Source organism: Erinaceus europaeus, chromosome 17, assembly GCF_950295315.1.
Source record: "Erinaceus europaeus chromosome 17, mEriEur2.1, whole genome shotgun sequence".
NCBI lineage: Eukaryota > Metazoa > Chordata > Mammalia > Eulipotyphla > Erinaceidae > Erinaceus > Erinaceus europaeus.
Genome location: NC_080178.1, coordinates 62,701,978 through 62,723,414, shown reverse-complemented (window position 1 = coordinate 62,723,414; position 21,437 = coordinate 62,701,978). Strand labels below are relative to the sequence as shown.

The 21,437-nt window shown below is 40.9% G+C and overlaps 1 long non-coding RNA gene and 1 other non-coding gene across 4 annotated transcripts in view; one reads left to right on the top strand and one right to left on the bottom strand.

Moving 5' to 3' along the window:
• LOC132534072 (uncharacterized) overlaps nt 1–5,075 on the top strand; it is a 109,260-nt gene extending 104,185 nt beyond the window's left edge. The window contains exons 4-5 of one of the 3 annotated variants that reach the window (XR_009545774.1): nt 2,278–2,382; nt 4,643–5,075. This is a non-coding gene — a long non-coding RNA (uncharacterized LOC132534072). The remainder of the gene's footprint in view (nt 1–2,277; nt 2,383–4,642) is intronic. The other 2 variants (XR_009545775.1, XR_009545773.1) reach the window with 2 other exon arrangements.
• A 6,118-nt stretch (nt 5,076–11,193) lies between these two features.
• On the bottom strand, nt 11,194–11,297 carry LOC132534134 (U6 spliceosomal RNA). Its single transcript, XR_009545810.1, has one exon. It is a non-coding gene; the product is annotated as a U6 spliceosomal RNA (small nuclear RNA).
• Nucleotides 11,298–21,437: the final 10,140 nt, after the last annotated feature.

Below are 21,437 nucleotides of genomic sequence, written 5' to 3'. Positions count from 1 at the left end.
GACAGAGAGAAATGGAGAGAGGACGGGAAGACAGAGAGGGGAAGAGAAAGATAGACCCCGCCCCCCATAGGTAGGGAGCCAAGGGCTCGAACTGGGATCCTTGAGCCAGTCTTGCACTTCATGCCATGTGTGCTTAACCCACTGTGCCACCATCTGTCCCCCAATTTCAGTCTTTCTAATCCTAGGGGACTAATGTATTTTTTTTTTTTTTTTTACCAGAGCACTGCTCAGTTCTGGTTTATGGTGGGTTGGACTTGGGACTTTGAAGCCTCAGGCATGAGAGTCTCTTTGCATAACCATCATGCTATCAACCACCCCCCCCCACCCAGTACTACTGTTGTTTCCACCTTATAGTTTTCAGGTAAAAAAAAAAAAAATCCTAGAGAGTGGTCCAGGAAGTGGTGCAGTGGATAAAGCGTTGGATTCTCAAGCATGAGGTTCTGAGTTCAGTCCCCAGCAGCACATGTGCCAGAGTGATGTCTGGTTTTTTTTCTCTCTCTCCTTTTATCTTCATGAATAAATAAATATTTAAGAAAAAAAATCCCAGAGGTGACCCAGGAGGTGTCACCTAGTGAGTAGAGCACTGGACTCTCAAGCTTGAGGCCCTGAGATTGGTCCCCGGCATCACATGAGCCAGGATAATGCTATGGTTCTTTCTCCTCATATATATTAATAGATACCATAAGTAAATAAAGTTTAAAATACCCCAGAGTTAGAAATCCCAGTCTGAAGACTTGTGAGGGATAAAAGATTTAGTAAATAGAAATATATCTGTGATGATGATGATAACTATAGCACTGTGATGACGATGATGATGATGACTATAGCACTGTGATGACGATGATGATGATGACTATAGCACTGTGATGACGATGATGATGATGACGACTATAGCACTGTGATGACGATGATGATGATGATGACTAGCACTGTGATGACGACGATGATGATGACGACTATAGCACTGTGATGACGACGATGATGATGACTATAGCACTGTGATGACGACGATGATGATGACTATAGCACTGTGATGACGATGATGATGATGATGATGACTAGCACTGTGATGACGATGATGATGATGACTATAGCACTGTGATGATGATGATGATGATGACGACTATAGCACTGTGATGACGACGATGATGATGGCTATAGCACTGTGATGATGATGATGATAATGACTATAGCACTGCTCAGCTCTGGAGATTGAGCCTTAGGCAGGAAAGTCTTTTGCATGACCATTTTGCTGTCTCCTGTATGATATCCTATATATTCTTTATGGTTTGTTCACTACCCCCTGATATATACCTCCTTTGCAGCCATGCAACTGAGACTGATACCTCAAGAATCAAGTGAGCAGCTTGGATCAAGTCCCCAAGTTTCAGTTCCCTAATCAGTAAAACAGTCTCGTTAATAAAACCTTTCATCTCAGAAATGTTATGAGGATTAATTGGGTGAGTGCCTAGATAAAACAGTAATAACTTTAATAGCCACCGCTAATGCCGCACACATTTCCTACCCTGGCTCATCTAATCTTCCCAACAGCTCTACGTAGATATCATCTGTGGGGCTGGGTGGTGGTGCACTTGGCTGAGCACATGTTACAATGTGCTATGTCCCGGCTTCGAGCCCCTGGTCCCCACCTGTAAGGGGAAAGTTCTGCAAGTGGTGAAGCAGTGCTGTAGGTATCTGTTTCTCTCTCTCTCTTCTCCTCCCCTCTAATTTCTGGCTGTCTCTATCCAATTAATAAATAAAGATAATTTTTTAAAAAAGAAGAAGAAATCATTTGTCTCACTTTTAGAGCTCAAGAAACAAGTTCAGAGCTTCAGAGGGAATTTGTTCAGATGGCTGGTCTCAACTGTCAAACATGAAAACGAAGTTTGTTGGTGATCATTACCTAAAATACTCACACCCTGCCCACTCTGCCTGTTGAAACCCTGACCCCTTTGGGAAAAATCCTCAGCAGAAGTGAGCTTTCCTCCTGTGTGTGAATGCCTTGCATGCCTCTAACTCTGCCCTCAGGTAATAGGAGTTCAGTCTAGTTCTGTACCATACAGGTCTTTTTACCCAGTTCACATTCAGGGAGATGGGGGTTGCAGGGTGTTATCTGGGGTCCAGGGACAATCAATCAAATGTTCTCTGTCTGTGAGTTCCCACCCAGTGAAGTCACCTACATCCAGAGTCCCTTCCCAGAAAACCCCTACAGCTTTTTTTTTTTTTCCCCTTGGCTTAGTCCCAGGGACTCACTGAAGTGTTTGTTTTATTGAATAGATTTGAACGAGCCAGGAGATATGGGCTCCACCCCTGCCCTGGCCTGCAGTGTCTGCAAATCTTCTGAACTCTCTGACTCTCACCTGCAATAGACCATGACCGTGTGTAAGCAGAAGGAGGCTTGAGTACCTTTCACCTGTCTTTAACATCCTATGCTTCTCAAATCCTATCCAGAGTGTTGACATGAGGTCTGTGGCCATGTTAAACTTCTTGGAGGAGACTATATCTATTGTAGTATGTTCTCACTAATTGTAGCAATAGCAAGAAAGGGAGTATTGGTATGGAAAATAAAAATTACCACAGTCATATTTGCTTTCCATGGAATGCTATGCTCATGACCAGCCTTTTCTTAAATTAATTTTTTATTTTTTATTTATTAATTATTGGATAGAAACAGAGAAAAGTTGAGAGGAGAGGGGGAGGTAGAGAGGGATAGAGATAGACACCTGCGGACCTGCTTCACTACTCGTGAACCTGGGTCCTTGCACACTGCAATGTGAGCATTTAACCAGGTACACCATTGCCTGGCTCCTTGACCAGCCTTTTTCAAACGGAATTGTGAGATTTTCATCCTTGCTCCTTGAGTAGGGTGTGATGTGGAAGGAGGAGGGCAAAGCCAAGAAAGGGACAGATTATACTCCCTAAGAAAACAATGAGGGGGGGCCTGGCAGTAGTGCACCCAGTTAAGGGCACATATTACCAAGAACAAGGACCTGGGTTTGAGCCCCTGCTCCCCACCTGCAGAGGGGTCTGCTTCTCCAACGATGAAGCAGGTCTGCAGGTGTCTTTCTCTCCTTCTGTATCTTTCTGTCCTCGCTCAATTTCTCTCTGTCCTGTCTAGTTAAAAAAAAATGATTGCAGGAGCAGAGGATTCATAGTGCTGGCACTGAGCCCTAGCAATAACCCTGGTGGCAAAAATAAATATATAAATAAAAATAAAAGAGAGTTGTAGCTGTTGTTATAGGCAAGTCGAGAGACTAGAAAGTAAGCTTAAGAACACAGAAAGGTGGGCTAGGGAGATAGCATAGTGATTATGCAAAAGACAGAGAGAGAAAGAGAGAGAGAGAACAAATCCCTTTCATGCCTGAAGTTCCAAGGTCACAGGTTCAATCCCCAGTATCTCCATAAACCAGAGATAAGAAGTACATTGGTAAAAACAAAAACAAACACACAGTCAGGGAAAAAATATGTGAGCTTTAAGAGGGAAAAGGGACTAGAAAAAAAAAAAAGGGAAAATCAGTGGGAAAATCCATGTGGTTGGGGATGGCTACTAAGTCTTCAAGGAAGTAACATTTGACATTTCTCTTCTCTGTGATGTCATTACTCTCCATTACATGTAACTTTTCAGTGAGTTGTCGTGTATTGATGTCATTCCAGGGCATGGGAAGGGGTCTGGTACCCAGTGTGGGACAAGGAGGTGGGGGGGTGTCAGAGTGCAACAAGGGTCAAGAGTGATGACCAGAAGCAGGACACAGCAGAATTGTTGTAACAGCTCACTGCAGCCTGATTAGAAAGAAGATAAAACTCCACCTCCGAACCTTGGAGATTTTGGGGAGTGCTCAGAATTTCCCTTGTATATGACATGACAAAAATGATTAAAATTTTTAATTATTATTAGTGAGGAGGAGAGATAACCAGGGTATCTATCACTCTGGCAGAAACAATGCTGGGGATTTTTGCCTTTTTTTTTTTTTTTTTTTTAAAGTGAGTTCGTTTTTTGTTTTCTTATTGAATTTGAGAATTCTTTATATATTCTGGTCTCCCACTATGACTACATGGAGACAGACAAGAGAGGGAGACAAGCAAAGGTATTAGGTGTGTGATGAGTGTTGGAACAAAGGGAACAGCAAGAAATTGTGAGAATGCAAAGGCTAGTCTAGTTGGAGTACTTAGGCCATAACTTCTTATAAAGGGTGATCCCTGAATTGAGTCTTTAAAAACATGGCAAGTTAAGTGCTGGGGTGAAGGGACTGAGTCTAAAGGGATCATAAAGTTTAAAGTACAGTTAGTGAGAAAGTCTAGGGTATGTGGAAATATGTCTAGGAAACGTGGAGGGCATGGGAGGTAGCATAATCATTATGGAAAACACTTTCACACCTGAAGCTCTGAAGTCCCAGGTTCAGTTCCCAGCACCAACATAAGCCAGAGCTGAGCAGTGCTCTGGCAATATGTGATTGTGGCCTGGGAGGTGGCACAGTGGATAAAAATTGGACTCAAGACACAAAAACAAGGATCACTGGTGTTGTCTACAGTGCACCCAACAATGAGCAGGTCTGAACCGAGACCCTGGTGAAGACCCGCGTTGTGCTTGTTGACAGCAGACCGTACGGGCTGTGGTATGGGTCCCACTATGCCCTGCTCCTAGGTCGAAAGAAGCACTCCAAACTGACTCCTGAGGAGGAAGAGATCCTAAACAAAAAGCAGTCAAAGAAAATTGAGAAGAAATGTGATGAAAGGAAAAATGAATGCCAAAATCAGCAGTCTTCTTGAAGAGCAGGTCCAGCAGAGCAAGCTTCTTGCTTGCATCGCTTCAAGACCAGGCTAGTGTGGCCGAGCAGATGGTTCTGTGCTAGAGAACAAGGAGCTAGAGTTTTACCTGAGGAAAATCAAGACTCATAAAGGCAAAGAAACTGTCTTCTCTTGGTTCATGTAATAAAGGTTTTCATTGTTCCTTAAAAATTGAAGAAGAGATAAAAAGGCCAACAAACATGAAAAATGCTCTAACTCGTTGATTGTCAGAGAAATGCAAATACAGACAACAGTGAGATACCACTTCACTCCTGTGAGAATGTCATGCATCAGAAAGGGTAACAGCAGCAAATGCTGGAGAGGGTGTGGGGTCAAAGGAACCCTCCTGCACTGCTGGTGGGAATGTAAATTAGTCCAATCCCTGTGGAGAACAGTCTGGAGAACTCTCAGAAGGCTAGTAATGGACCTACCCTATGACCTTGTAATTCCTCTCCTGGGGATATATCCTAAAGAACCCAACACATCCATCCAAAAACATTTGTGTATGCCTATGTTCATAGCAGCACAATTTGTAATAGCCAAAACCTGGAAGCAGCCTAGGTGTCCAACAACAGATGAGTGGCTGAGTAAGTTGTGGTCTATATACACAATGGAATAACACTTAGCTATTAAAATTGGTGAATTCACCTTCTTCACCTCATCTTGAATGAAGCTTGCATGAATCATATTAAGTGAGATCAACCAGAAAGAGAAGGAAGACTATGGGATGATCTCACTCATAGACAGAAGTTGAAAAATAAGAGTGGTCAGGGAGGTGACACAGTGGCTAAGGCACTGGACTCTCAAGCATGAGGTCCTGAGTTCAATCCCTGGCAGCACATGTACCAGTGTGATGTCTGGTTCTTTCTCTCTCTCCTATCTTTCTCATTAATAAATAAATAAAATCTTTTTACAAATTAAGAAGAACAGAGGGCTAGGGTTAGCGCACTTGGTGCAAAGCGCAAGGACCGTTATAAGGATCCCTGTTCGTGCCCCCGGTTCCCCACCTGCAGGGGAGTCACTTCACAAGGAGGTGAAGCAGGTCTGCCGGTGTCTATCTTTCTCTGCCTCTCTCTGTCTTCCCCTCCTCTCTCCATTTCTCTCTGTCCTATCTAACAACATCAATAACAACAACAATAATAATTACAACAGTAAAGCAATAAGGGCAACAAAAAAGAATAAACAAATAAACATTTAAAAAAATAAGAACAGAAGGGAAAACACAAAGCAGAACTTTGGTTGGAGTTGGTGTATTGCACCAAAGTAAAAGAACAGGGGAGGGGTTTCAGGTCCTGGAAGGCAGGAGAAGGACCTAGTGGGGGTTGAATTGTTACGTGGAAAACTGAGAAATGTTACACATGTACAAACTATTATATTTTATTTTACTGTTAATTGTAAACTATTAATTCCCCAACAAAGAATTTTAAAAAATAAGTAGATAAATCTAAAGACATGTAACTATACACGTGTTCTTGTTGACATGCTTTATGCTCTAGACAATAGCGAACTGGTTGTCAGAACTGTGCACATTTTAAGTTTGAAATGGTTATTGCAGGACTATTTGCACCATGGAAATGAGACAACCCACAAACAAAATTTAGGTTTTTGTTTATTTCTCTTCTTTCTCCTTTTGTTCCTTAGAGATTGGTTAAACATGTATCGTCACCTCCAACACAGGTCGTAAAGATTTGAAGATGACGACTGTGTCTCCTGACAGTCTCTCCTATGGGCTGAATTTCTAATATAAAATTCTGTTGCAGCTCCTGGTTTTGAATGATCTCCCCTTGCATTGTCATTCTTTTGTGTGCTGTGTTTGGGCTAGGCGTTGGTAGAGTTTGTCAGATACTCTTGGAACCTAATGCGAGTGCCCTCGTTTCTATCTGAGCTTTGCAGAGCATTTTATCAGGAAGGAAAGTAGACAGATTGCTATCGGGAAAGAAAGCTTCCTTAGCCTATGAGATTGTTTTCTTTTTAAATAACCCATTAACACTGATGGAATCATAGCTGGCTGTAGGGCACCTCCCGTCTGGATCCCACAGGAGGTTACAATGGGGTTGGCAAATGCCCAGATGTATTCCACCAAGCTCATTTTTAACCACTCCCCTCCATTTTCCTGTGGTGGTGTGTTCAGATCATCATCACTGACAAGTAATTTATCAATATAACCACTGAGTTATAATAAAAGAACTTCCTGCCCTTGAAGGGAGGAGTCAAGACTCATTCATAAGTACATCTGAAAAAAAAAACTACAAATTTTAAGAGTGGAAAGAATTATTTAATGCCTCAGTTCTTGTGAGCTGTGTTAACTTCCTGCTGGTGTCTTTTGAAACACAATTGTTTTAAATTGTGATGATGTCTGGGCCATCTACTTTACCTTTCATTGCATTAGCTTTTTATGTCACATCTAAGAAATATTGCAGCCCAAGCAATGGTGTAGAGTACAGGACTTAAAAGTGTGAGGTCCTGAGCTCAGTCCCTAGTGCCACATGCTGCTTCTCTCACACATTAATAAATCGAGAGAGAAGGGAAGACGGCATAACAGTTATGTGAAAGATTTCCATGCCTGAGCATCTTAAGTTCCGGGTTCAATCCCCCACAGCACCATAAAGCCAGAGCTGAGCAGTGCTCTGGTAAAAAAAAAAAAATACATATATTTTTTTGCCTCCAGGGTTATTACTGGGGCTCGGTGTCCTGCACTATGAATCCACTGCTCCTGGAAACCTTTTTTTTCCCATTTTCTTGCCCTTGTTGTTGCTCTTGTTGTAGATATTATTGTCATAGCTGTTGTCATTGTTGTTGGATAGGACAGAGAGAAATCGACAGAGGAGGGGAAGACAGAGAGGAGGAGAGAAAGATAGACACCTGCAGACCTGCTTCACCACTTGCGAATCCACCCCCTGCAGGTGGGAAGCTGGGCACTTGAACCAGGATCCTTACCCTGTCCTTGCACTTTGGGCCATATGCACTCAACCCACTGCGCTACTGCCCAGCTCCCGCAAAAAACTATTTTTAAAATCAGTTGACAAAATAAAGGAGAAGAAATATGCATTTATATTGTCCTTTCTAATTGATGTGATCACCTTTACCAGTGTTCTGGAATAGGTTGGTCCCCCGCCCCCCATTTTTGGTCACCTTTTCACCATTCTGAGTTTTTCAGATAGATAGAGACAGAGGGAGAGAGGGAAAGATAGCACCGCAGTGGTGCTATCTTTCCTCCAATGCAGTGGTCATGCATGTGCTAGAACAGGTGCACTGTCCAGGGGAGCTACCTTGCTGACCCTGCAATGAGTTTCTTTCATGCTGAAGAGCTTTTTAAAATATATATTAGTATTTCTACTAAGACAAGTAGGCTAGTGGAAAGTTCTCAGTTTTTGTTTATTTAGGAATACCTTTACTTCATCTTCTTCATTTTTAAAAGATTCTTTGGTGGAAGTCAGGCGGTAGTGCAGCAGGTTAAACGCCATGGGTTAAGCACAGGTGGTGCAAAGCGCAAGGACCAACGTAAGGATCTCGGTTTGAACCCCCGGCTCCCCACCTGCAGGAGAGTCACTTCACAAGCGGTGAAGCAGGTCTGCAGGTGTCTATCTTTCTCTCCCCATTTCTCTCTGTCCTATCCAACAATGACAACATCAATAACAACAACAACAATAATTATAACAATAAAACAAGGGCAACAAAAGGAAATAAATAAATAAATATTTTTTAAAAGCTATTTGGGCTAGATACAAGCTCCTAGGTTAACTTTTTACATTTTTTATTCTCTGCACTTTGGATATGTGATCACTGTCTTCTGATTTCCATTATTTCCTATAAGGAGTCAACTATTAGTAGAGTGATCTTTATATGACAAGCTGTTTGTTCTTAATATTTTAAGTTTCCTTTCTCTGTTTTTGCTTTTTAGCACTTTTCTGTATGTCTTGGTGAGGATCTTTTTGTATTTATCCTACTAGAAGTTTATTCAGCTGTTCAGATGTGTAGATCAGTGTTTTTCATCAAATTTGCCATGTTCCAGCCACTAAAGAAATTAAAATCTGCTGTTTTTCCCTTTCCCCTCACCTTCTTGTATTCCCATTACATGCATGTTGGCGTATTTCTCTGAAGTCCTGTTCACTGTTTCCTTATTCTTTGACTATGGCCTTCAAATTGCATAATCTCTTGTTATCTATCATTATATTTAGTGACTTTTCTGCTGGTTAAAATTACTTATTAAGAAACTAGTGAATTTTTCATTTCAGCTACTATACTTTTAAATTTTAGGATTTTTTTTTCAGAGCACTGCTCAGCTCTGGCTTATGGTGGTGCTGGGGACCTTTTTGCATAACCATTATGCTATTTCCCCAGGCCTAGTTGTTGTTATTATTATTACTTTAATTTCTCTCTCTTTTTAAAATTTCTTTATTGGGGAATTAGTGTTTTACATTCGACAGTAAATACAATAGTTTGTAAATGCCTAACATTTTTCAGTTTTCCATATAGCAGTACAATCCCACTAGATCCCCTTAATTTTTCTTTTATTTGCCAACATTCTCAATTTCATTAGACATTGTCATATTTTCCTTCACTCCTTTAAAGTCCTTTGAATATTGACTACATGAAGATAATAATTGCCTTGAAGATTCTGTTAACATTTTAATATCTAAGCTTCTTCATAGGCAATCTATTGCCTGTGTAGTTCTTGTTTGTTTTTGCCAGTGTGGGTCACACTTTCCTCTTTCTTTGTATATTTCATTTCCTTTTTCTTTTTCTCTTATTTAATGGGAGAGAGAGAAATTGAGAGGCGAGGGAGAGATAGAGAGGGAAAGAGACAGGCTTGAACCCAGGTCCTTGAGCGTGGTAGCCTGTGCTTACCAGTTAAGCCACCACCCAGTCCTTCCTCCTCTTTTTTTTTTTTTTTTTTTAATGAAAACCAGACACTTTGGGTAACATATTTGTAATTGCTTTGGATACAGATTTTATTTTTTTTTCTTTGTTTTTTTTTCTTTCTTTCTCTTTTTTTGCCTCCAGGGTTATCTCTGGGGGTTGGTGCCTGCTTCTGGAGGCCATTTTTCCCATTTTGTTGCCCTTGTTGTTTATCATTGTTGTTGTTACTATTGCTGTCATTGTTGTTGGATAGGACAGAGAGAAATGGAGAGAGGAGGGGAAGACAGAGAGGGGGAGAGAAAGATAGATACCTGCAGACCTGCTTCACAGCTTGTGAAGTGACTCCCTTGAAGGTGGAGAGCCGGGGGCTCGAACTGGGTTCCTTACACCGGCTCTTCCACTTTGCACTACGTGCGCTTAATCGCTGTGCTACGGCCCGGCCCCCTAGATACAGATTTTTTTTTCTTTCCTCTGAGATGAATTTTTGTCATTTGTTTATTGGCTTATGTGGACTATTGTGTTGAATCTATGTCCCCCACAGTGCAATGCCATTCCTTAGGGGACACAGTTATCTTAGGATGACAGAGATCTCAACAGGGCTGTCTTCTTGAGCTTTCTGTTTAGTGGTCTGCCTCATGTAGTATCACACCAAGATGGTAGGCCCCATTTATAACTGCCTGATTATACTATTCTTTTCCCTCGCCTCCTCTGTCTTCCTCATCTTCTTTTTTTTCAAGTGTACTGCTCAGTTCTGGCTGTTGGAAGGGCCAGGAATCAAACCAAAGATCTTATATGAAAGTCCTGTGTGTTATGTCTTCAAGTCCTGCCTTTACTCTTGTTTTCAATGATTAGGGGGACAGAAATTGCTCCACAGTCTAATTTAACATTACTCACTTCAAGGAGAACTTGTTGCCACTGTTAGAAGAACTGTCAGTAGACACTTCCTATCAGCTCCTTCAGGATTTATCTCAGTTATAAAGAGCTAAATCATTCAAGGCCTTGCACTTTCTGGGTAACCTGACTGAGTGAGGCAGGCAGGTAGAGGCTTGGGCTGCTTGGGTCTGCAAGGTGGCTTCACAGGTAATGCACCTGCTTGGCCGTGCACATGATCTCCAGCCCACACAACACTGGAGGAAACTTCAGTGCTGTGATATCTTTTCCTCTCTCCCCCTGTCTGTCTTTTCCTATCTGAAAAAGGCAGCCTGGAGTGGTAAAGTCCCAATAACAACGAATAGCAACGAACTAAAACCCCCAAAACCATTCTGAACCATTTTAGCCCACTATGGAAAACTCGAATAGGTTATACCTGTTCTAGAGGTCTCCATTGGTGGGCTGATGCCTTATCATACCTGCGTTTGGAATTCCTCTCTCTCTCTGTCTCTCTCTCTCTCACCTCCCCTCTCTTCCACAGATGCAAATCATTGATAAAAATTCTGTAGCCCATACTCCTGCAGATATCAGTACCTGCATCTGGAGACCTTATTCTGTGGAAATTGGTATTAGGAGTGAATAAAAACAAACTGGCAATATAGGATTTTTTAAAAAAAAAAATATATGGAACGCTTTATGAATTTTCATGTCATCTTTGCACAGGGGTCATGCTAATCTCTGTATAGTTCCAATTTTAATATATGGGCTACCGAAGTGAGAACAGCAAGATGGGATTTTAAAGCTAGATTTCTTGGGGCTGGTTCATGGCACACCTGGCGGAACATTCATGTTACCAAGTATAAGGACCTGGGTTCAAGTCCCTGTCCCCAGGGGGTGTGGGAGAAGCTTCACAAGCAGTGCAGCAGTGCTGCAGGTGCCCTTTTCTCTCATTCCCTTATCTCCTCATTTCGGTTTCTGTCTCCATCCAATAAATAAATAATTTTTAAAGAAAAATGAAACAAATGAAATGAATCCCATTACAAAGAAGACTGAGGAAAGCATAAACCTATGGGACTTCATCAAATTAAAAAGCTTCTGCACAGCAAAAGAAACCACTACCCAAACCAAGAGACCACTCACAGAATGGGAGAAGATCTTTACATGCCGTACATCAGACAAGAGGCTAATAACCAGAATATATAAAGAGCTTGTCAAACTCAACAACAAGACAACAAATAACCCCATCCAAAAGTGGGGGGAGGACATGGACAGAATATTCACCACAGAAGAGATCCAAAAGGCCGAGAAACACATGAAAAAATGCTCCAAGTCTCTGATTGTCAGAGAAATGCAAATAAAGATAACAAAGAGATACCACTTCACTCCTGTGAGAATGTCATACATCAGAAAAGGTAACAGCAGCAAATGCTGGAGAGGGTGTGGGATCAAAGGAACCCTCCTGCACTGCTGGTGGGAATGTCAATTGGTCCAACCTCTGTGGAGAGCAGTCTGGAGAACTCTCAGAAGGCTAGAAATGGACCTACCCTATGACCCTGCAATTCCTCTCCTGGGAATATATCCTAAGGAACCCAACACACCCATCCAAAAAGATCTGTGTACACATATGTTCTTAGCAGCACAATTTGTAATAGCCAAAACCTGGAAGCAACCCAGGTGTCCAACAACAGATGAGTGGCTGAACAACTTGTGATATATATATATATATATATATATATTACTCAGCTATAAAAAATGATGACTTCACTGTTTTCAGCCAATCTTGGATAGGCCTTGAAAAATTCATGTTAAGTGAAGTAAGTCAGGAAGAGAAGGATGAATATGGGATGATCTCACTCTCAGGCAGAAGTTGAAAAACAAGATCAGAAAAGAAAACACAAGTAGAATCTGCACTGGAATTGGCATATTGCACCAAAGTAAAAGACTCTGGAGTGGGGGTGGGAGGGAGTACAGGTCCAAGAAGAATGACAGAGGACCTAGTGGGGGTTGTGTTGTTATATGGAAAACTGAGAAATTTTATGCATGTACAAACTATTGTGTTTACTGTCAAATGTAAAACATTAATTCCCCAATAAAGAAATTTAAAAAAAGAAAAGAAAAGAAAAAAATGGCTACTGGGAGCAATGAATTAATTGTTTAGGAACTGAGCCCCAGCAATAAGCCTAGTGGCAAAAAAAAAAAAAAAAAGCAAAGGAGGAGGTGAAGGAAGAGGAGGAGAAGGAGAAAGAGAAGAAAAAGGAATAAAGGAGGGCAGGCAGGTACTGGGACCTCACTCTGGTGGCAAACAGAGCAGAAAGAAATATGTAACAAGGTAGTAGAAATATTGGTTCTTGTCTCACTGCTGATAGTGATTTCTCCCAGGTAAACAGTGCCAACTCCTCTGTCATGAGGTTTGAGTACTCTAGTACTAATAGTTGCTGTGGTTAAGTCTCAATGGGGTCATATTAGTTTCCTATTACTCCTGTAACAAATTACCAAACTTGATGCCTTAAAATAGCATTTATTCAATCAACCACAATTCTGCAGGCAGAATCAGGGAAAGGATCTTTAGTTAATGTAAGCTGACATTTGCTATCTGAGTTGCAGCCTTTACCAGAAGTGGAACTTCTCTAGTAGGTGAGTCTAAAGTTCCACTTCTGGTAAAGGCTGCAACTCAGATAGCAAACCTCTCTAGTCTTCCCCTAAAGAAAGGTCATTGCTTAAGGAATTCTTTTTCTGTTTCTTTTATCCAGAGCACTCACTGCTCAGTTCTAGCTTAAGGTGGTACTGGGGACTGAACCTGGGAGCTTGGGGCCTCAGGCATGAATGTCTTTCATGAATGTAATTATTCTGTTTTGCTAAATACATTACCCTTTCCTCTCTTTGTCTATAAAGAAGCCCTTCACTTAACTTTTCTTGATTTTTAAATCCTTAAAATTTTTTAAATTCATTTTCATGTGGGAGACAGGGATGTATAGACCAGAGCAGTACTTAGCTCTGACATGTGGTAGTGCCAGGGATTAGAACCTCCATTTGAAAAAATATGTATTTTATTTACTCCATATGAAATATGTATAGAGTTTCACAGAAAAGAGAAATAAAGAGAAGGAAAGCATCACTCTGGTACATGTGGCACAAGGGATGGGGAATGGAGCTGAGATCCTCAGGCATGCAAGTCCTGCACTCTACCCACTGAGCACTTTTCCCAGATGCAAAAACCCCCTCCATTTTGTATAACATTTTGCAGCAGTTTTTTTTTCTCCCCCTCCACCAGGGTTATTGCTGGTACTACAAATCCACTGCTCCTTGAGGCCACTTTTTCCATTTTATTAGATCGAACAGAGAGAAATTGAGAGAGGAGAGGAAGGTAGAGAGGGAGGGAGAGACTGTTTCAGAGCCCTGCCCCACTAGGGAAAGATAGAAACCAGGGAGTACAGATAGATTGACCTGCCAACACCCATGTCCAGCAGAGAAACACTTAACTGAAGTCAGAATTCCCACCTTATGCACCCAAAAAACCATTTTGATCCATACTCCCAATGGAGGAGAAACTATAGGGGGAAGATGACCAGAGGGCTCTGAACTCCAACTTCATCAGGAACCGGAGAGAGAGAAGGGAAAAGGGAGGGACATTTGGAAGTAATAGTAGGTGTATGTGTGACTTGGAAAGAAAGAGAAGATGGAACACCCCATCCCACCGGAAAAGAGGCCGAATATATACAAATGTAGACAAATGGTTACATAAATAATAGTTGACCCAATCTGTGACTTTGCTGTAACTTACAATGGAGGGACTGGGGATCCAGAATTCTGGTGGTAGGAATGGTGCAGAGTTGTACCCGTTATCTTATAATTTTGTAAATCAATTATTAAATTGCTAATAAAGAGAGAGAGACAGAGAGAGACCTGCAGACCTGCTTCACCGCTTGTGAAGTATCCCCCATGCAGGTGGGAAGCAAGGACTTGAACCCAGATCCTTGCGCAGGTCCTTGCACTTAGTACTATGTTAACCGGGTGCATCTCTGCCTGGCCCCCTACAGCACTTTTCTACTCAACAGATAGGTGCTATTCAATTCACGTTGTTTAATAAAGACAATTCATGCTTTAGAATTAATGTGACTGGTTTTTGGGTATTTAAAACACTACAGACAAAATTGTAAAACTGATCACTGAAAACAAAATTAGACTTTTATGTGAATTTATTAATGAGTCAAAGGGAGGACTTGAGCCCAAGAAGGACTTGAACCTGGAAACAGTCCTTCGATTTCTCTGAATAAACTGGTTCAAGGTCTGGGTCCTTCTGTAGAGACTGTGTATATTTTTCGTCCACAAGAGGGAGGTTATAACAGATATTTTTAGGAATTCTACAAAGCAGACACAGTAGGCAACCTCCGTGCCAGACTCTTGTTATTTTATTTATTTATTATTATTATTTTTTAATAATTTATTTCTTTATTGGGGAATTAATGTTTTACATTCAACAGTAAATACAATAGTTTGTACATGCATAACATTCCCCAGATTCCCATTTAACAATACAACCCCCACTATTTTATTCATCATTTTTCATGGACCTGTATTCTCCCCACCCACCCACCCACCCCAGAGTCTTTTACTTTGGTGTAATACTCCAATTCCATTTCAGGTTCGACTTGTGTTTTCTTTTCTAATCTTGTTTTTCAACTACGGCCTGAGAGTGAGATCATCTCATATTCATCCTTCTGTTTCTGACTTATTTCACTCAACATGATTTTTTCAAGGTCCATCCAAGATGGGCTGAAAACGGTGAAGTCACCATTTTTTTACAGCTGAGTAGTATTCCATTGTGTATATATACCACAACTTGCTCAGCCACTCATCTGTTGTTGGACACCTGGGTTGCTTCCAGGTTTTGGCTATTACAAATTGTGCTGCCAAGAACATATGTGTACGCAGATCTTTTTGGATGGGTGTGTTGGGTTCCTTAGGATATATCCCCAGGAGGGGAATTGCAGGGTCATAGGGTAGGTCCATTTCTAGCCTTCTGAGAGTTCTCCAGACTGTTCTCCACAGAAGTTGGACCAATTGACATTCCCACCAGCAGTGCAGGAGGGTTCCTTTGACCCCACACCCTCTCCAGCATTTGCTGCTGTTACCTTTTCTGATGTATGACATTCTCACAGGAGTGAAGTGATATCTCATTGTTGTCTTGATTTGCATTTCTCTGACAATCAGAGACTTGGAGCATTTTTTCATGTGTTTCTAGGCCTTTTGGATCTCTTCTGTGGTGAATATTCTGTCCATGTCCTCCCCCCATTTTTGGATGGGGTTATTTGTTGTCTTGTTGTTGAGTCTGGCAAGCTCTTTATATATATTGGTTATTAAACTCTTATCTGATGTATGGCATGTAAAGATCTTCTCCCATTCTGTGAGTGGTCTCTTGGTTTGGGTAGTGGTTTCTTTTGCTGTGAAGAAGCTTTTTAATTTGATGTAGTACCATAGGTTTATACTTGTCTTAGTCTTCCTTGTAATTGGACTCGTTTCATTGAAAATGTTTTTAAAATTTATGCGGAAAAAAGTTCTGCCAATATTTTCCTCTAAGTATCTGATAGTTTGTGGTCTAACATCCAAGTCCTTGATCCACTTGGAATTTACTTTTGTATTTGGTGAAATACAGTGATTCAGTTTCATTCTTCTGCATGTTTCAACCCATTGTTTCCAACACCATTTGTTGAAGAGACTCTGCTTTCCCCATGTAATAGTCTGGGCCCCTTTGTCAAAGATTAGATGTCCATACGTGTGGGGCCTCATTTCTGGGCTCTCAATTCTATTCCACTGGTCAGTGTGTCTGTTCACGTTCCAGTACCAAGCAGTTTTGATGACAATGGCCCTATAATACAGTTTGAGATCTGGCAGTGTGATGCCTCCGGTTCTGTTCTTTTTCCTCAAGATTGTTTTGGCAATTCTAGGTCTTTTCTGGTTCCAGATAAACATTTGTAGCATTTTTTCTATTCTCCTAAAAAATGTGCTTGGGATCTTGATGGGGATGGCATTAAATTTGTAGATGGCTCTGGGTAATATATTCATTTTGATGATGTTAATTCTTCCAACCCATGAACATGGAATATCTTTCCACTTCTTTGTGTCTTTTTCAATTTCTTTGAGTAGTAACTCATAATTTTCAGTATACAAGTCTTTCACTTCTTTGGTTAGGTTTACTCCTAGATATTTTATTGTTTTTGTTGCTATAGAATAAGGAACTGATTTCTGGATTTCAATTTTTTCTAGTTTAGTGTTTGCATAGAGGAATGCCACTGACTTTTGAATGTTAATTTTATAGCCTGACACATTACTGTATTGCCTGATGATTTCCAAAAGCTTCTTGCTGGATTCCTTAGGTTTTTCCATGTATACTATCATGTCATCTGCAAATAAGGAGAGTTTGACTTCTTCTCTTCCAATCTGTATGCCTTTAATTCCTTGCTCCTGCCTGATTGCTATGGCAAGAACTTCCAACACTATGTTGAATAGTAATGGTGATAGTGGGCAGCCCTGTCTAGTACCTGATCTGAGGGGAAATGCTTCCAGTTTTTCACCATTGAGTATGATGTTGGCTGTAGGTTTGCTATATATAGACTCCACTATCTTGAGGAATTTTCCATCTATTCCCATTTTTTGTATTGTTTTGATCATAAAGGGATGTTGTATTTTGTCAAAGGCTTTCTCTGCATCTATTGATATGATCATGTGATTTTTGGTCTTGCTTTTGTTGATGTGGTGGATCACATTGATTGATTTACGTATATTAAACCAACCTTGCATGCCTGGGATAAACCCCACTTGGTCATGATGAACAATATTTTTGATATACTGCTGTATCCGGTTGGCTAGAATTTTGTTCAATATTTTTGCATCTATGTTCATCAGAGATATTGGTCTGTAGTTTTCTTTTTTGGTTGTGTCCCTGTCTGCTTTTGGTATCAGGGTGATGTTGGCTTCATAGAAGCTGGTAGGGAGTATTCCAGTGTCTTCAATCTTCTGGAAGACTTTGAAAAGTAGAGGTATTAGTTCTTCTTTGAAGGTTTTGTAGAATTCATTTGTAAAACCATCTGGTCCAGGACTTTTATTTTTGGGAAGATTTTTGATAACTGTTTCAATTTCATTAGCTGTGATGGGCCTGTTCATGTTATCCACTTCCTCTTTACTTAGTTTTGGAAGTTGGTAGGTATCTAGGAAATCATTCATTTCTTCCAGGTTCTCTAGCTTGGTGGCATATAGTTGTTCATAGAAGCCTCGCATGATATGTTGAATTTCTGCAGTGTCTGTTGTGATATCTCCTCTTTCATTTACTATCCAATTTATTTGGGTCCTCTCCCTTTTTTGTTTTGTGAGTCTGGCTAAAGGTTTGTTGATTTTGTTTACTCTTTCGAAGAACCAACATTTACTTTCATTGATCTTTTGTATGGTTTTCCTATTCTCAATGTTATTTATTTCTGCCCTAACTTTAGTGATTTCTGTCCTTCTGGTTGCTTTAGGATTCCTTTGTTGTTCTTCTTCTAGGTCTTTAAGATGTGCAATCAGGCTGTTTATTTGTGCCTTTTCTTGTTTCCTAATGTGTGCTTGTATAGCTATGAACTTCCCTCTTAGGACTGCTTTAGCTGTTTCCCAAATATTTTGATAGCTTGTGTCTTCATTTTCATTGAACTCTCGAAACATTTTGATTTCTTCCTTGATTTCCTCTTTGACCCAGAAGTTGTTAAGAAGTGTACTGTTGAGCTTCCACATTTTGGGACTGTTACTAATCTTTTGTTGATTGTTAAGTGTTAGTTTAATTCCACTGTGGTCTGAGAAGATGCTTGGGATGATTTCAGTGCTCTTGAATAGGCTGATGCTGTCTTTGTGGCCTAACATATGGTCTATCCTTGAGAATGATCCATGTGGATTTGAGTAAAATGTGTATTCCAGTTTCTTGGGATGAATGACTCCGAAAATGTCCAATAGTTCTAGTTTATCTATCTCTTCATTTAGCTCCCTTATGTCTTTACTGATTTTCTTCCTGGATGATCTGTCAAGTTGAGAGAGTGGGGTGTTGAAGTCCCCTACTATGATTGTGTTACTGTTCATATATTGCTGTAGCTCTTTCAGTAGAAGTTTGATGTATTTAGATGGCTTCTCATTGGGTGCATAGATGTTAATAATAGTTAAGTCCTCTTGATTGACTGATCCTCTGAGCATTAAGTAGTGTCCATTCCTATCTTTTTTAATCTTATCTATTTTAAAGTCTATCATGTCAGATATGAGAATAGCTGTTCCTGCCCTTTTTTGTGGGCCATTGGCTTGTATGATAGCTTTCCATCCTTTCACTTTAAGTCTGTGTTTGTCTTGTTGAGTTAGGTGAGTTTCCTGTAGACAACATATTGTTGGGTTGTGTTTTCTGATCCATCTTCCTACTCTGTGTCTTTTAATAGGTGAATTCAGGCCATTGACATTTATTGATATCAAAGATTGAAGATATTTTAATGCCATTCTTGTAGAGTTTTAGAGTGTTTTGATATATGTCCTATTTGTGGTGGTCTGGTTGTTTATAGGAGACCTTTCAGAACTTCTTTCAGGGCAGGCTTGGTGATGGTTGCTTCCTTCAACTGTTGCTTGTCTGAGAAGGTTTTGATGCTTCCATCTAGTCTGAATGACAGTCTAGCAGGATATAGTATTCTTGGCTGAAAGCCTTTCTCATTGAGCACTTGATAGATATCTTGCCATTCTCTTCTGGCCTGTAGTGTTTGTATGGAGAAGTCTGCTGCTAATCTTATGGGTTTTCCTTTGTAGGTGACTCTTTGTTTTTCTCTTGCAGCCTTGAGGATACTTTCTTTATCCTTATTCCTTTCCATTCTAAGTATGACATGTCTTGGTGTCTTTAGGTCTGGGTTAATTCTGTTTGGGACCCTCTGGGCTTCTTGAATCTTTATGTCTTTGGTGTTGTCTAGACTAGAGAAATTTTCAGCTATTATGGCCTGGAGAATGCTTTCTTCCTCTCCTTCTCTTTCTTCCTCTGGTAAGCCAATAATGCGTATATTGTTTCTTTTGAAGTCATCCCATAGGACTCTGTTGTTTTCAGCATCTCTTAATCTTTTTTGAGATCTCTTACTTCTTTTTTAGTTGTCTCTAATTCATCCTCAATCTTGCTAATTCTGTTTTCAGCCTCATAGATTCTATTCTCTCTGCCCTCTACTGCTTTCTGGAGTTCATCTATTTTGTTGCCCTGCTCTGATACTGTTTTAGCTTGTTCAGCTAGTTGCCTTCTTAGCTCAGCAATTTCAGCTTTCAGCTCTCTAATAACCATGAGATTATTAGAATTTTCTTCCATATTCTCATTTGTTGTTCCTGCAGTTCTGATTACAATTTTTTCAAATTCTTTACTCACTCCTGTTATTATTTCCTTAGCTAATGTTTGGATGTTGAACTCGTTGTTTTGTGTTTCACCCTCTGGAGGACTTTTAGCTGGACTCTTGTCCTGGTTCGAGTCTCCAATATTTTTTCTTGTTGTTTTAACCATTTTATATATGTTAACAGTTTTTTTAATTCCTGAGTTGGAGCTCAGTGGTGTAAAAGCCCCTTTTTTTTTTCTTCCCTGTAGGCTATGGGAGCCTGAGGGTTTTTTAAACTATCAATAGGCTTCTTTGTTTAATCACTGACTCCTGACCTAGAGATAAAGCAGGGTGTGGCAGAGATAATCTAGTGGTTATGCAAAGAGACTTTCACAGCCCCACAGCTATGCCACCGAGGTATAGGTCTTCTCCTGAGTTTCCCGGTTAGCTCTCTGTCCCCTGGTGTCCCTCCCTGTTGCTGCTCCAGATTCTGAGGGTAGTAGCAATGGAGACTCAGAGTTGCACTTAGTGAGTCTCTGGGGAGTCCTTTCCTCCCTTCAGCTGTCCCCTTGTTGTGGAGCAGACTGGAGGTGGTGTCTCCACTGATAAACTGTTGAACTGTTAGCAGCCACTTAATCTCTCCTTAGGCCCCTCTCCTCTCTGTCACCAGCCACGCGTGTTTGTACTCACGGGTGATTTACTGGCTTCCTGTGGTCATTCTAGTCCTGTCTTGTTTAGGTCCGGGTGGTCTCCTTTGGTATTCCTAGTTGATCCAGGAGAGGAGAGGAGAGGAGAGGAGAGGAGAGAAAGTGATCTGCTGCTTGTAGCTCTGCCTCCCCGCCTCTTGTTATTTATATGTTGAGTCAACCAAGTGAGGTCTTTTTTTTTTTTTTAATCTACCCTGCTGACCCATTCTTCTGGGCTTTTTGTGTATCCTTGACGGTTGATCTTGAACAGGACCTTAGGTTGTTTATGCTTTCCTCCCTGGTCTCCTAGCAGAGAGTGTGACATGTTCGGGTATGGCTTCTTCACAGGACAGACCGGCGGCATCCTGACTCATGGACTTGTCCAAGGAGGAGGGTGGTTTCAGACTAGTTTCTTGAACTGTTTACAGATGTTTTAACAGAACACTGCAGTTGTGAGTCATTTTAGGGATACTGTAGCTTAAAATTCTCTCTTTCCATTCCTTCCTCCCTCCCTCATTCCTTTGTGGCACTGAGGAATGAACTCAGAATCTTACCTGTGACCAGACTTTAGCTAAGTGGCCATCCTGCCTCACTTTTTCATTCTTTCTTTAGAAAGGAGGAGGGGGGGGGGAAGAGAAAGACAAAGAGAAAGGAGAGACATTATAACAACTCTCCACTGTCGATGGAGTGTCTACTGTACCATCCATGGTGCCCACATGTGGTACCAGGGCTCAAACCCATGGCCTCATACAGGGAAGGCCTGCACTCTACAGATTGAACTATCTCTTAGTCTATAATACTCTTATTTTATATGAGAGGAAAACAGAGACCAAAAATGTAAAGTGACCTGCAGGGGACTGGACCATAATAAGAGGTGGGCCAGCTAAGCAGCTAC